We start from the raw sequence: 7,455 nt of genomic DNA, 5'->3' as shown, positions 1-7,455 counted from the left end.
ACATCGGAGTGCAAAGCTTAGAATATACAAATTCACCCCTCATTCAGCATGTCAACAGATATGTGTAAAGCTGTGTATAACCTATGAACAGCTTTATGCAACGCCGAAATGAATACTTTTTAGATTAGTTTCTTTACCCCGGACAATCCTTTACTCTGGACTAACCTTTCTTAACCCCACACTATATGCTTATCGGACATCGCATGGGTCATGATAAAAATATGAGCATTTGAAACATGAACTTTCATCTCCTGTGATTGACTAATTCTTAGCCTTGCTTTTCTTTAGCCCAGTTACACACAGGACTGGAGCTCTTAGCCCTGCTTTTTTAGCAGGGCCAGTTAGTACCCTACTATTTACTCTGTACTCTGAAACTGAAGTGGGCTAAGCTTAACCCTAGGAAATTGATGGGGCTATACTTCCTACGAGTAAGGGATAGTAAATAGTCTGAAAGCATATTAGGGAACTAAAGGATAAACATTCTACAAAGAAAGAATGATTAGCATATGAACCAGTTTGAAAGTAAAAAAATTAATTGTCTGATTACAAGGCGAGAGTCAGAACCACAGCTCAAAAGAAGCAGTTTTCTTTTACAACAGTAGTACTGAACTTGATATGAGTATGGCATCTATATACAATTTTCTAAATTAAGCGAGGCTTCTGATGATCAGATTTTTTCTTTCTTTTTTATAGGGTAATCATTAAGCCGACTCGCTGTGCAGGAATGTAACAAGGTTAACAGTTATTACAACTCAAAGATAGCTTTTTTATATTAAGGCTTAGCTTGTTGCCCTTAGCTGCAATTACATGTTCATATTTAGCCTTAATTTTACTAACAAAAATAAGACCATTTAAAAGTTTGGCTTGTCTTTCCTAAATTAAACTAGTATGCTGTAGAAATAAAATTTTAAGGAGAATTTAATAGTCCTTGAAACAACCAAATATTGTTTCAAAATCTGAGGGAAAAAAATTATATTTCATAACTTTTTTGTGAAAGATCCGACCAAAGTGGCTTCACAAAAGCAAAATGAATAAGAAAATGTTCGAAAGAATCTTGTAATTATTCGCATTAACCACACAATTCAATGTCAGATCTTATAAATAGAGAAAGTCAATTGTGGTGATGGCTCTGTGAAATGATTTAACATCTGAACGCAATTTTGTGTCTCGATGGTGCATTTGAAATTGACTTTACAGATCAAGGACCATTCGTCACTGGCTTGAGACGATTGAATTGATGTGACCTTTCATGAAACAAACACTGGAGCAGCACAGAAAGCAAAAGTCGTAGATTGAGAGATTATTACTAGGAAACAGCTCCATACCACATTTCGTTCTATAAGAAACTAAACTGATGTCTAATTGTGTTTGGATTTTTAGCTCAAAAGAATTTTTGAAGAATTCTGTTGAGAGAATTGGCATGATGCCACCCATGATAAAATAACCCTTAACAGGGAAGTTCACAATGACAATTAAGTCATTTCTAAAATTTTCATAAGAAAAAAAATAAAAACAATATATATTGCGAAGATTTGATAATAATATCCAATTAAAATTTAAGAAAATAATTCCAAATGTCAAAAGTTTAAATTTGTGATGCCATATGCATCAAGCAGCTTTCCTAGTAAAACCTGTGAAACACGTCACCACCTGAAGGGAAACACAAACTCTGGCCTGTACAGACACAGGATCCCTGCTGTAGGCAGGTTCTTATATACACAATATACCTCCATGGGAATTGGTTATAGTGGTCACTATAGGCAGGTGGCTGCTATAGACAGGTTCTTATACACACTATCTACCTCCATCAGAATTGGTTTTAGTAGTCACTATAGGCAAGCGTTTGCTATAGACAGGTTCTTATACACACAATCTACCTCCATGGGAATAGGTTAAAGTGGTCACTATAGGGAGGTGGCTGCTATAGACAGGTTCTTATACACACTATCTACCTCCATCAGAATTGGTTTTAGTAGTCACTATAGGCAAGTGTTTGCTATAGACAGGTTCTTATACACACAATCTACCTCCATCAGAATTTGTTATAGTGGTCACTATAGGAAAGTGGTTGCTATAGACAGGTTCTCATACACACTATCTACCTCCATCAGAATTGGTTTTAGTAGTCACTATAGGCAAGTGTTTGCTATAGACAGGTTCTTATACACACTTTCTACCTCCATGGGAATAGGTTAAAGTGGTCACTATAGGCAGGTGGCTGCTATAGACAGGTTCTTATACACACTATCTACCTCCATCAGAATTGGTTTTAGTAGTCACTATAGGCAAGTGTTTGCTATAGACAGGTTCTTATACACACAATCTACCTCCATCAGAATTATAGTGGTCACTTTAGGAAAGTGGTTGCTATAGACAGGTTCTTATACACACTATCTACCTCCATCAGAATTGGTTTTAGTAGTCACTATAGGCAAGTGTTTGCTATAGACAGGTTTTTATACACACAATCTACCTCCATCAGAATTATAGTGGTCACTAAAGGAAAGTGGTTGCTATAGACAGGTTCTTATACACACTATCTACCTCCATCAGAATTGGTTTTAGTAGTCACTATAGGCAAGTGTTTGCTATAGACAGGTTTTTATACACACAATCTACCTCCATCAGAATTATAGTGGTCACTATAGGAAAGTGGTTGCTATAGACAGGTTCTTATACACACTATCTACCTCCATCAGAATTGGTTTTAGTAGTCACTATAGGCAAGTGTTTGCTATAGACAGGTTCTTATACACACAATCTAACTCCATCAGAATTATAGTGGTCACTATAGGAAAGTGGTTGCTATAGACAGGTTCTTATACACACTATCTACCTCCATCAGAATTGGTTTTAGTAGTCACTATAGGCAAGTGTTTGCTATAGACAGGTTCTTATACACACAATCTAACTCCATCAGAATTATAGTGGTCACTACAGGAAAGTGGTTGCTATAGACAGGTTCTTATACACACTTTCTACCTCCATCAGAATTGGTTTTAGTAGTCACTATAGGCAAGTGTTTACTATAGACAGGTTTTTAAACACACAATCTGCCTCCATGGAAATCAGTTTTAGAAGTCACTTTAGACAGCTGGCTGCTAAACAAAGGTGGCCACTAACATATGTTTCTTTGATTATATAAATTCAAATATTCTAATGGTAGGCCTACATGATCAATACAAATTTCTATAATAGAGAAGAGGGTATGTAGTGATGTGTCTGTTGATATATCCACTGCACAAATAAAATAAATTTCGATTTTTGCATTTTGGGGAATTAATATCACATGGCTGGCATACAGAGGAGCTGCACATCTGTGATGTCACAAAATCAAAACTTTGAAATCTCTTAACTCTTTTATTCTTTAATAGATTTTCTTCAAACCTTCAACCACATCTTTATCATATTTTGCTGATTTTACTAAAAGGAACTTATTATCATGGTGAACTTTCCCTTTAAAACTTTTAAATGAACAATGATGACATCATCACCAAAATTATAGGTATGGAGATACCAAATTCAAAGAAATTTGCTAATATAAACGTGACCAACAGTGCAGATCATCAAATCATCCATAAATTTACCTTTGACCTTGCAAAATACATAATACCAAGAGCAGCATGTTTAGACATTCTATCAAGATTGGTGTTCTGAGGGCCTGATAATGCAGTTTCCAAAACACTTAGAAAATGAATCTTGCATAGTACATCCAAGATGAATACTTGTTCCCACTTTCATGAGCACTGTCTAAAAATTGGGGAAGTAGTTTGATCCACTATGAGTTCTCCAGGTTTTTTTTACTATGCATGAGTGGTTACCATGGCAACACAATTTCTAATGCGAAAAATATGTCTAGCACATCATTAGCTCAAGACATTAGTGTGCACCAAATTTCATAAGCATTGTCATAAAATGAAGAAGTTCATTCAAGATGTTTACACATTAATTGTAATATGCTGTGATTGTCAGGCAGCATATGTCATTTACTTCGACAAATTGGCTAAGTCTGATTTTTCACTTTTATGTGATTGGTGGTATCACAAGGAACAAATTTAAACTTGGTGACAAATTTCTACAGGTCATCTTGACCATGTTAGTGGTCAAAATGGGGTCAATAGGGGTCATTTTTTTAATTGCCCCGATTCTGTCGAGTGACACATCAAATTGTTTCTTGTTATAGTGAACAAAAAAGTGTACACCACCATATACTCTTGACCTCCCGTTAAAAAGTTATGACCGGAAATGTCAAAGGTCAACGAACTATCGTTAAATGGCAAATTACACTGAAGGTGTTAATAAAGCTCATTTTACGTGTTTGTATGCATGTGTATACTTTTTTATTTTCGATTTTGATAAGTCCATCGTCGGAAGTCCTTATCCAGAAGATATAAAGGGTCAAGACAAGTTCAGGGAAAGGTCAAAAGGTCAACAAACTTTCATTGGAAGCCAAATTACACGTCTAAAAGCGGTTACAACTTTAGAAGTCTTATTTTTCGTTGGTTCTTTATTTTTTTAAAGTCTCTATCTAAGAAGACATTATGTATAAAGGGGTCAAATGTGCTTAGTTAGGAACAAAATAGATCAACAGAGATAGACGTCGAATACATTCAGTGTGGTATCATGCCCATAGTATTGCAGGAATACTTTGAAACAACTTGAAAAACCCTAGTGCCCTTGAAAGTCGTATCATCTTCATGATGTTATAAGTGCAACCAGCTCTTTCCGAGTTTCTTGATTTAGGAATTCAATTCAAGTTTAATTCATTTTCAATTTACTAGTCTTTGATATGTAAAGATATATTTAATCCATTTGCTCTGTACATAATATTTTAATTAACAGAAAGTATTGTAATGTATTGGGGTATATATGTGCACTATGTTAACAGACACATCGATTGATCAGTGCTCCCAGCTCCTACGAAAGATGCCTAACATCTTATTTGGATTAACTTACGAATAAGATAATGAGGTAAGGATTGAGGATGATATGATAAGTTGGACTCCAATTGCGCCTTAATTAACTCTAATGTGTGACTGTTATATTATTTCTGACAAAGATGGAACATCGTGCAAGCTCATTGTAGTCAGTCATGGGTGTCCATCATGCTGATGTGATATATTCTGACCATTACTCGATCTCTGGAGCCAAGACGGACTACACATTTATGTGCTGCCATTAACACGGCTTGTACTTTTTTATCAAGTGTGTTTTTTCCAGAGCATACAACGTGAAACTAAACTTAATACCAGTTCTCACGATAGTGATGTGCATAGATGCAGATTTTGTTTTTGTTCTTTTGTCGTTCTTGTTTTTTCCCTACTTGCTGAATTACCTGGATGTTACTAGAAAGAATAATCACATATGTCATTGAAGTAAACCACGGCCATACCGCAGCGGGAAGGGGGGGGGGGCAGCTGCCCCCAGAAATTGTGAAGACTTGCATTTTTACTGAAAAATAAATATAATTGACCAAAAGTATGCAAGAAATCCTTAAATTTCACTTTACAAAATGCAAAATGGCCCCAATGATAAGCTCAGAACAGCACATGCACCAGAAATGTGTAGTCCTTCTTGACTCCAGAGATCGAGTAATGGTCAGAATATATCACATCAGCACAATGGACACCCATGACTGACTACAATGAGCATGCCTGCACGATGTTGCTTCTTTGTCAGAAATAATATAACTGTCATACATTATAATTAATTGAGGAGCAATTGGAGCCCAAATTATCATCCTCAATCCTAACCTCATTATCTTATTCGCAAGATAATCCAAATGAAATGTTAGGCATCTTTCTTAGGAGCTGGGTGCACTGATCAATCGATGTGTTTATTCTGTTAACATAGTATTATACTTATACGCAATTACATTACAATAATTTCTGTTAATTAAGATATTCTGTACAAAGCAAATGAAGGAAATACTTCTTTACATATCAAAGACTAGTAAATTGAAAATGAATTGAACTTGAATTGAATTCCTAAATTAAAAAAAAAACTCCCTGGTTGCACTTATCACATCATGAAGATGATAAGATTTTAAGGGCATAAGGGTTTGTCAAGTCGTTTCAAGGTATTCCCGCAATACCATGATACCACACTGAATGTATTCGACGTCTATCTCTGGTTATCTATTTTGTTCCTAAATAAGCACATTTGACCCCTTTATATATAAAATGTATTCTTAGATATAGACTCAAAATAAAGAACCCTTGAAAAATAAGACTTCTAAACTTCTAACCGCTTTTAGACGTGTATTTTGGCTTCCAATTAAAAGTTTGTTGACCTTTTGACCTTTCCCTGACCTTGTCTTGACCCTTTATATCTCCTGGATAAGGACTTCTGACGATGGACTTATCAAAATCGAAAATAAAAAAGTACACTCATGCATAAAAACACGGAAAAAATGAGCTTTCTTAACACCTTCAGTGTAATTTGCCATTTAACGAAAGTTCGTTAACCTTTGACATTTCCGGTCATAACTTTTTAACGGGAGGTCAAGAGTATATGGTTGTGTACACTCTTTTGTTCAGTACAACAAGACAAACAATTCGATGTATCATTCGGCAGAATTGGGGCAATTAAAAAAATTGACCCCTATTGACCTTATTTTGACCCCTAACATGGTCAAGATGACCATTAAAAGTTTGTCACCAAGTTGAAAGTTGATCCTTGTGATGTTACCAATCACATAAAAGTGAAAAATCAGACTTAGCCAATTTGTCGAAGTAGCCGGTAAATCATGACATATGCTGCCTGACTATGAGGCCTGTGGCCATGACAACCCAGTTTCCAACACAAGACAAAAATAGGTCTGCCAATCTTTACACCAACACCAATGAGTGAGCAAAATTTCATGAGGATAATTATGTTTGAAGGGCATATGAAAAAAAATTGTGACTATTTCATCATTACAAAATACGGAGCATTGGACTTCACGAACACCCTAGCCCTTCACGCAAAAGTTCCCTCCTTAAAGCCTGTCTAAAGTGTCAGCAATCTGAACTATACACGAGCCCCAGGGGGGGCACTCACATGGTGATATGGAGACGTGCTGCTTTGATGACCCCCTTTTTCAGACCTAATTTTCATTTCTCTAAATACTCCGAATGAAAAAAAATTCAGTTCAGAAGCCGCCCAGCCCCGCTCGCAAGACCCCCGTAGAGAGACATCAGTTCAAACAGCTATTTTAGATGACAATAAAACATTACCAGATCAATGGTATGAATGTGTATTTGCTAACTCTCTTTTAGAAATCCTGTAACATACACAATGAAATTTGGCGCACACAAAGGTCTTGAGCTAATGATGTGCAAGACATATTATTCGCAACATTACAAAAGCGTAGCAGTATAATTGAATGCATCTCTACCTGGAATTAGAAATTAAATATGGCATTTTTCTGACCTTTAGGATTTATGTTTAAATCTACCTACCTCTCTGGTTAAT

Source organism: Lytechinus pictus, chromosome 5 (genome assembly GCF_037042905.1).
Source record: "Lytechinus pictus isolate F3 Inbred chromosome 5, Lp3.0, whole genome shotgun sequence".
Taxonomy (NCBI): domain Eukaryota; kingdom Metazoa; phylum Echinodermata; class Echinoidea; order Temnopleuroida; family Toxopneustidae; genus Lytechinus; species Lytechinus pictus.
This window is presented reverse-complemented; position numbering follows the sequence as displayed.